The 9,614-nt window shown below is 40.2% G+C and overlaps 1 pseudogene; it reads left to right on the forward strand.

Annotated features, from left to right (window-relative positions):
- Positions 1-8,170: 8,170 nt before the first annotated feature.
- LOC121009085 lies at positions 8,171-8,270 on the forward strand (annotated as a pseudogene).
- Positions 8,271-9,614: the final 1,344 nt, after the last annotated feature.

Genomic DNA, 9,614 nt, shown 5'->3' on the forward strand with positions numbered 1-9,614 from the left:
TACATTTTACCAGGCTCCTTGGCTTCAAACAATACATCCCAAGCAAGCGAGCGCGGTATGGGGTCAAATTGTATAAGCTCTGTGAAAGGGCCACAGGCTATACGCACAAATTTAGTGTCTATGAGGGTAAAGATCAGACCCTGGAGCCGGTCGGTTGCCCTGACTACCTGGGGAGCAGTGGGAAGACAGTCTGGGACTTGGTGTCAAGGGGTACCATCTTTATGTGGACAATTTTTACACAAGTGTGCCCCTCCTCAGGCATTTGTTCCTAGAACAGATTGGCTGCTGTGGCATCGCGCGACCTAGTCGCCGGGGCTTCCCCCAACGGCTCGTTACCACCTGTCTTGCAAGGGGGGAGAGGGCTGCCTTGTGTAACGAAGAACTGCTCACGGTGAAATGGAGAGACAAGCGTGACGTTTACATGCTCTCCTCCATTCACGCAGACACGACAATACAAATTGAATGGGCAACCAGTGTCATTGAAAAGCCCCTCTCAGTCCACGACTATAATTTGCTCATGGGAGGGGTGGACTTCAATGACCAGATGTTGGCTCCTTATTTAGTTTCCCGACACATCAGACGCTGGTATAAGAAGGTGTCTGTATATTTGATTCAATTGGCTGTATATAATAGTTTTGTTCTCTACAGTAAGGCTGGGAGAACAGGATCCTTCCTCAAATTTCAGGAAGAGATCATCGAGAACCTCCTGTATCCAGGAGGTTCCGTGGCCCCATCCACCAGTGTAGTGAGCCGTCTACATGAGCGACATTTCCCCAGTGTCGTTGCTGGTACCTCAACCCAAGCGCCACTCCGAAAAAGGTGTTGTGTCTGTAGCAGGAGTGGAATAAGGCATGACACCCGCTATTTCTGTCCTGACTGCCCTGACCACCCTGCCCTATGCTTAGGGGAGTGTTTCCGGAAGTACCACACACAAGTACACTTATGCAGCACTGATGTGCATTCTGACAGAAGCATTGCGCTGCTGTCAGATTACACAAAAGTCGGTGTATGCGGCGCTGCAAGACGAGATTTCTCCTCTGCAGTAAAAAAGATACGTTTGCTGAGGCATATGAGCTGAGGGGCGGTGTTCATATGCTTTGGCAAACACTTTGTATATAGAAATAATAATAATAAAAATCCCGGCAATGATTTATTCATCCACATTGATTGATGTGAATAGAGAAATCGGGTTTTTCCAGGGCATAAGAGCTAAGTGGGTTTGGATGTTGGGCGGAGCTCCTATGTCCTGGCAGACGCCTTTACCCTCCTTTTTTTTTTTTGGCAGAGATTTATTCATCCACATTTTTTCTTTCAGCCCAGAGGCTAAACGGAAAAAAAAAAATCTCATTACCCGTATGCTCAATAATAAGGAGAATAGCAGAAACTCCTAATGTTGGCTATACATGTAATGATTGTGGAGACCCTCAAATGCCAGGGCAGGGCAGTACAAACACCCCACAAATGACCCCATTTTGGAAAGAAGACACACCAAGGTATTCGCTGAGGGGCATATTGAGTCCATGAAAGATTGAACTTTTTGTCCCAAGTTAGCGGAAAGGGAGACTTTGTGAGAAAAAAAAAAAAAAAAATCTATTTCCGCTAACTTGTGCCAAAAAAAAAATCTTCTATGAACTCGCCATGCCCCTCATGGAATACCTTGGGGTTTCTTCTTTCCAAAATGGGGTCATATGTGGGGTATTTATACTGCCCTGGTATTTTAGGGGCCCTAAAGCGTGAGAAGAAGTCTGGAATCCAAATGTCTAAAAAGGCCCTCCTAAAAGGAATTTGGGCCCCTTTGCGCACCTAGGCTGCAAAAAAGTGTCACACATGTGGTATCGCCGTGCTCAGGAGAAGTTGGGCAATGTGTTTTGGGGTGTCTTTTTACTTATACCCATGCTGGGTGAGATAAATATCTCTGTCAAATGACAACTTTGTATAAAAAAATTGGAAAAGTTGACTTTTAGAGAGAGATTTCTCTCACCCAGCATGGGTATATGTAAAAAAACACCCCAAAACACATTGCCCTACTTCTTCTGAGTACAGAGATACCACATGTGTGACACTTTTTTGCAGCCTAGGTGGGCAAAGGGGCCCACATTCTAAAGAGCACCTTTAGGATTTCACAGGGCATTTTTAGCACTTTTGGATTTCAAACTACTTCTCACGCATTAGGGCCCCTAAAATGCCAGGGCAGTATAACTACCCCACAAGTGACCCCATTTTGGAAAGAAGACACCCCAAGGTATTTCGTGATGGGCATAGTGAGTTCATGGAAGTTTTTATTTTTTGTCACAAGTTAGTGGAATATGAGACTTTGTAAGAAAAAAATAAAATAAAAAAAAATCATCATTTTCCGCTAACTTGTGCCAAAAAATAAAAAGTTCTATGAACTCATTATGCCCATCAGAAAATACCTTAGGGTGTCTACTTCCCGAAATTGGGTCATTTGTGGGGGTTTTCTACTGTCTGGGCATTGTAGAACCTCAGGAAACATGACAGGTGCTCAGAAAGTCAGAGCTGCTTCAAAAAGCGGAAATTCACATTTTTGTACCATAGTTTGTAAACGCTATAACTTTTACCCAAACCAATAAATATACACTTATTGCATTTTTTTTTTATCAAAGACATGTAGAACAATAAATTTAGAGAAAAATTTATATAGAAATGTAGTTTTATTAGAAAATTTTTACAACCGAAAGTGAAAAATTTCGGTAAATTTTGATTAATATAAAAAAAAGTTAAAATGTCAGCAGCAATGAAATACCACCAAATGAAAGCTCTATTAGTGAGAAGAAAAGGAGGTAAAATTCATTTGGGTGGTAAGTTGTATGACCGAGCAATAAACCGTGAAAGTAGTGTAGTGCAGAATTGTAAAAAGTGGTCTGGTCATTAAGGGGGTTTAAGCTAGGGGAGCTGAGGTGGTTAAAGATGTGTCAATTACTTTCAAAGGGTAGTCTTTTATTAAGAATTGTTCTCTCAATTGTTGTGCTTCCTTCTCAAATTGTTCCTCAATTGTGCAATTCCTTTTTTTCTTCTAAATTGGCTAGTAGGCATATTAATCAGCCATCTTGGTAAGTGACAACTGGAAAATAATATATAACTATTTTTATTAACTGGCTTTTGATAAGTATTACAAACTAAAGTATGATTTTGTTTTTGAATAGTAATATCCAAGAAATCCACCTCTTGTCTACTAATATTTGTATTGAAGATCAAATTCCTCCGATTAATATTTATTTCTTGTAAGAATGTACGTAAATCATCTTCCGATTGCTGGCAAATAAATATAATGTCATCTATGTATCGACTTGTACAAAAAAAAGAGCAAGGATTTTTACAAGGTAAAAAATCTCATTTTATTCAATATAAATCACATGATCATTACAGGTAATGCTCAAAAGGGACAGGACATGGAAACTGAGCCACAAAGGGCTATACAATGTGGAGAATTGTAGGCTTTAATCTATGTATCGACACCAGAGCACCAGGCTCTCCCCAGCTTGGGACTGATGACCTCATCCTCCCAATGAGTCATAAATAAATTGTCATAACTGGGGACGAACCTGATGCCCATGGCAGTCCCCCTAGTCTGTAAATAAAAGTCAGATATAAAATCTGTTCTTCATGTATTTCACCCCCCTGTCTTAATCTATTTTTCAATGCATTTACACCTTTTGTGTGATCAATGATTGTATAGAATGAGTTCACATCCATAGTACCTATAATCCAATAATCTTCTACATCTAACTTCTCCAATGTGGCTATAATGTCAGTTGTATCTTTTATATATGAAGAAACCTTTTTAACCTGTTGCAGACACATGACGTACCGGTATGACATGATTTCCCTGTACTTAAGGACACATGATGTACCGGTACGTCATGTGTAGTTCCGATCAACGCCGCCTGGCGGGTGGTGATCGGAACAAGGTGCCTGCTCAAATCATTGAGCAGGCACCCGGGGACAATGCACGGGGGGGTCCTGTGACCCCCCATTGTCGGCGATCACCGCAAATCGCAGGTCAATTCAGACCTGCAGTTTGCGGCTTTTACAGGATGCGGCGGCGGGCGGCGGTGCCATCGGGTCCCCATGCGGCTGTAAGGGGGACCCAATGGCATGGAAGGCAGCACCGTGCCTTCCTTAGGCATCGGCGCTGCCTTCCAGTGACAAGCCTGTGAGATCCAGCCCCCTGCATCTCACAGGCTGTATGAGTATTACACACTGTATTACTCATACAGCTAATGCATTCCAATACAGAAGTATTGAAATGCATTGCAAAGGGGATTAGACCCCCAAAAGTTGAAGTCCCAAAGTGGGACAAAAAATAAAGTAAAAAAAAATTTGAAAAAATAAAGTCCCCCCCCAAAAATTTTTTTTTTAAAAGTTTCAAGTAAAAATAAACAAAGGCGTAATTTTCCCCAAATAAAGTAAAATAAAATTAGTAAAAATTAGGTATCGCCGCATCCATATCGACCGGTTCTATAAACATATCACATGACCTAACCCCTCAGATGAACACCGTAAAAAATAAAAACTGTGCTAAATAAACAATTTTTTTGTCACCTTACATCACAAAAAGTATAACAGCAAGCGATCAAAAAGGCGTATGCCCACCAAAATATTACCAATCTAACCGTCACCACAAAAAATGAGCCCCTACCTAAGACAATCGCCCAAAAAAAAAAAAAAAACTATGGCTCAGAATATGGAGACACTAAAACATAATTTTTTGGGTTTTAAAAAAGCTGTTATTGTGTAAAACTTAAGTACATTTTAAAAAATATGCATATTAAGTATCGCCGCATCCGTAATCTGCTCTATAAAAATATCACATGACCTAACCCCTCAGGTGAATACCGTAAAAAAAAGCAATTTTTTGTCACCTTACATCACAAAAAGTGTAATAGCAAGCGATCAAAAAGTCATACACACCCCAAAATAGTGCCAATCAAACCGTCATCTCAGCCTGCAAAAATAATACCCTACCCAAGATAATCGCCCAAAAACTGAAAAAACTATGGCTCTCAGACTATGGAAACACAAAAACATGATTTTTTTTTGTTTCAAAAATGAAATCATTGTGTAAAACTTACATAAATAAGTAAAAGTATACATATTAGGTATCGCCGTGTCCGTGACAACCTGGTCTATAAAAATACCACATGATCTAACCTGTCAGATGAATGTTGTAAATAACAAAAAATAAAAATGGTGCCAAAACAGCTATTTCTTGTTACCTTGCTTAACAAAAAGTGTAATATAGAGCAACCAAAAATCATATGTACCCTAAAATAGTACGAACAAAACTGCCACTCTATCCCGTCGTTTCTAAAATGGGGTCCCTTTTTTGGAGTTTCTACTCTAGGGGTGCATCAGGGGGGCTTCAAATGGGACATGGTGTCAAAAAACCAGTCCAGCAAAATCTGATTTCCAAAAACTGTATGGCATTCCTTTCCTTTTGTGCCCTGTCGTGTGCCCGTACAGCAGTTTACGACCACATATGGGGTGTTTCTGTAAACTACAGAATCAGGGCCATAAATATTGAGTTTTGTTTGGCTGTTAACCCTTGCTTTGAAACTGTAAAAAAATTATTAAAATGGAAAATATACCAAAAAAGTGAAATTTTATCTCTATTTTCCATTCATTCTTGTGGAATACCTAAAGGGTTAACAAAGTTTGTAAAATCAGTTTTGAATTCCTTGAGGGGTGTAGTTTCTAGAATGGGGTCATTTTGGGTGGTTTCTATTATGTAAGCCTCACAAAGTGACTTCAGACCTGAACTGGTTCTTAAAAAGTGGGTTTTTAAAAATTTCGGAAAAATTTCAAGACTTGCTTCTAAACTTCTAAGCCTTATAACATCCCCAAAAAATAAAATATCATTCCCAAAATGATCCAAACATGAAGTAGACCATATGGGGAATGTAAAGTAATAACTATTTTTGCAGGTATTACTATGTATTATAGAAGTAGAGAAATTGAAACTTGGAAATTTGATAATTTTTCCAGATTTTGGGCAAATTTTACTCCATTTTACCAGTGTCATGAAGTAAAATATGTGATGAAAAAACTATCTCAGAATGGCCTGGATAAGTCAAAGCGTTTTAAAGTTATCACCACATAAAGTGACACTGGTCAGATTTGCAAAAAATCGCATGGTCCTTAAGGTGAAAATGAGCCCGATCCCTAAGGGGTTAACTGTTGGTTGTAACATCCTATCTATATATTGAGATAGATTCGATTATATGGATCCTATGCCAGATATATTAGGTCTACCGGGTGGATTTCTTGGATCTTTATGGATTTTTGGAATACAATAGAATACCGGTATTCTCTGTTGTGTCTTCATTAATATTTTCAGATTTTTGTAATTGTTTAATAGCGTGAATCTCCTGTTTCGATTGTTTCTCATGTTTTATTACCCAATGTCCGATTCAACACATTTTGAAATGTAGCCATTTCTTGCCCGATTTGTTGTTTGGGATATCTTCGGGATTTATGTCTTAATTCCATATGTGTATATTTTGGAGGGTCCATATTAGTTTTTAAAATTGGATTTTTCATATAAAATGTTTTCAAACAAAGCTTTCTTATAAATTTCTCTATCCCAATATAAATGTTGAATCTATCTATACCTATAATGGGTGAAAATGTTAAACCTTTATTTAACAATTTGTTTTGAGATTGTCAAATAAATTTTACTTAAATTACTGACCATATCCTCTTTTAATAACGTGTCCGGTGTCTTCTGGGAATTTCTCCCTCATCTGCCTCTCTCCGTATCTTTTTGTGTTGTTGTTTGTATGTGGTGTTCTGTGATGTTGACTCCTTTACCATTGGTGTGTTTCCTTTCAATAATGTTGTACATCCTGTGAATGTGTCGGTCTTTGTGGCTGAATCGGTGATGTATTTCTCACATATTTTTGTTTGTGATGTACAGTACAGACCAAAAGTTTGGACACACCTTCTCATTCAAAGAGTTTTCTTTATTTTCATGACTATGAAGGCATCAAAACTATGAAATAACACATGTGGAATTATATACATATCAAACAAGTGTGAAACAACTGAAAATATGTCATATTCTAGGTTCTTCAAAGTAGCCACCTTTTGCTTTGATTACTGCTTTGCACACTCTTGGCATTCTCTTGATGAGCTTCAAGAGGTAGTCACCTGAAATGGTCTTCCAACAGTCTTGAAGGAGTTCCCAGAGATGCTTAGCACTTGTTGGCCCTTTTGCCTTCACTATGCTGTCCAGCTCACCCCAAACCATCTCGATTGGGTTCAGGTCCGGTGACTGTGGAGGCCAGGTCATCTGGCGCAGCACCCCATCACTCTCCTTCATGGTCAAATAGCCCTTACTTTCAAAGTTTTCCCAATTTTTCGGCTGACTGACTGACCTTCATTTCTTAAAGTAATGATGGCCACTCGTTTTTCTTTACTTAGCTGCTTTTTTCTTGCCATAATACAATTCTAACAGTCTATTCAGTAGGACTATCAGCTGTGTATCCACCTGACTTCTCCTCAACGCAACTGATGGTCCCAACCCCATTTATAAGGCAAGAAATCCCACTTATTAAACCTGACAGGGCACACCTGTGAAGTGAAAACCATTTCAGGGGACTACCTCTTGAAGCTCATCAAGAGAATGCCAAGAGTGTGCAAAGCAGTAATCAAAGCAAAAGGTGGCTACTTTGAAGAACCCAGAATATGACATATTTTCAGTTGTTTCACACTTGTTTGTTATGTATATAAAGCCACATGTGTTATTTCATAGTTTTGATGCCTTCAGTGTGAATCTACAATTTTCATAGTCATGAAAATAAAGAAAACTCTTTGAATGAGAAGGTGTGTCCAAACTTTTGGTCTGTACTGTATGTGTCTGAGATTGTATCTGTGTGCTGGTGATGGTGATCTCTGGTGTCTGTTCTCCATTATTTGTGATTGTGTCAATTTCTTGACCGATGGTAAGGTGGTTTCCTGTCTAAAAAATGTACATCCGTGTGTGATTCAAGTCGGTCTGTTACTGGGATATTATATTGAATTTTTGTTTTATTCCGATTTCTATCCGTTTCTTTGTTGACTAAAACATCTGATTGTGATTGTATTATATCCAAGGAATAAAATAGAAATCGGAATAAAACTAAAATTCTATATAATACCCCGGTAACAAACCGCTTCTAGGCCTTTTGGCTAAGATCAAGTGTAGTATCAGTTCTGGAGGTAGATCTGGGCCTTTAGACTGTAAGGCAGAGAACCACACAGCATCCCTAGGGTGTACGGCTTGGGCCGTTAGTGTCCTATGCTAGGTGACCAAGGGCTCTGCTGGATCGAAGCCAGGGGCTGAGATGTTTGAAAGCCTGAGGTGCAGAAGTGCCCCAGGAGTGGTGAACCTGGGGTGCCTGAACTCACTGGGAGTGGGAGCCCACTGAATGATGGCCCATTTGCACGCCTCAGAACTCATCCATTATTTATTTAAGTTTTTGTTCACTGTGTGTTCACTTTCCATGTTTGTTTGTCACTAGGATTTCTTGGGTTGCGGCGCCCTTACGGGTACACCCCTAGAGGTCTAGGCAGGATGTGTGTGGCCATTCTAGTTCCGTACCCCCCTGCAAAACTCCTTGCACTCTCCCTCCGGGAAGAGTCCAGCCTAGTAGTAGAATCTCCGTGCCGACACCTGGGGTGGCACCTAAGTGGAAGCCGGAGCACAGACTTGGCGTAACCCCAGCTTCGGGATGCCTGGGCGTACCCCTGGCTCCGACTGGGGGTTGCCTGTTTTGTCTCAGTCCCTTGCGGGAGCCTTCTAGCCCTGAGGGACTGGGAAAGGTTTATGAAGGGCCCTTCTCCTTTGGAGAGGGCCTGCGATGGACCGTAACCTAGTGCACGTTTTTTGTGTGGCACGCTGCACGATTTTGTTGCATGGGTGTAGAAAGCACGCTCCTCGAGCTTTTAATAAAAAAAATGTAAATGATTAATGTAAGCTCTGTACAGACACACAGCCTGCAGGCAAAGTTGGGGGATTTCAGCTCTGAAGGCTGCAGAATAGTGAAAGCAGCTCTGAAATATAATACAGAATGTAACTCAGGATCAGTACAGAATAAGTAATGTATGTACACTGTGACTGCACCAGCAGAATAGCGAGTGCAGCTCTGGAATATAATACAAGATGTCATTTTCCGGCAGGGCAGACTGGGAACTTAAAGTGGCCACATGTTTGAGGTTGGTCCAAATTGACAAAAGGTGGGACAACAGAATTAGGCAGGGCTAGCAATACCATAGTGCTGAACAAAATACTGCCCCAGCAGTACCAGATATCACAGTGCAGCACAACATACTGCCGCCCATGCTACAGTATGAAATTGCATCATCGTCCTGAGAAAGGCAATACAGTTTATAACTGAGCATTGCAAAAAGCATATTTCAGTGTGTCAATAGCAGCGTTCTGTATATTTCTTCCAAATTACGCCTGTTTTTTTTCCAAAAACCAGTCCAAAACCTCCCAAAAAAATTCTACTGTTTATAATAAAAAAATAGAGACATCAGAGTCATACTCAATTTTTCAGGCTGATTGAAGCACTGGCATGTCCATCTATTCAAGTTTCATCCAATGTCAAAAG

Source organism: Bufo bufo, chromosome 7 (assembly GCF_905171765.1).
Source record: "Bufo bufo chromosome 7, aBufBuf1.1, whole genome shotgun sequence".
NCBI lineage: Eukaryota > Metazoa > Chordata > Amphibia > Anura > Bufonidae > Bufo > Bufo bufo.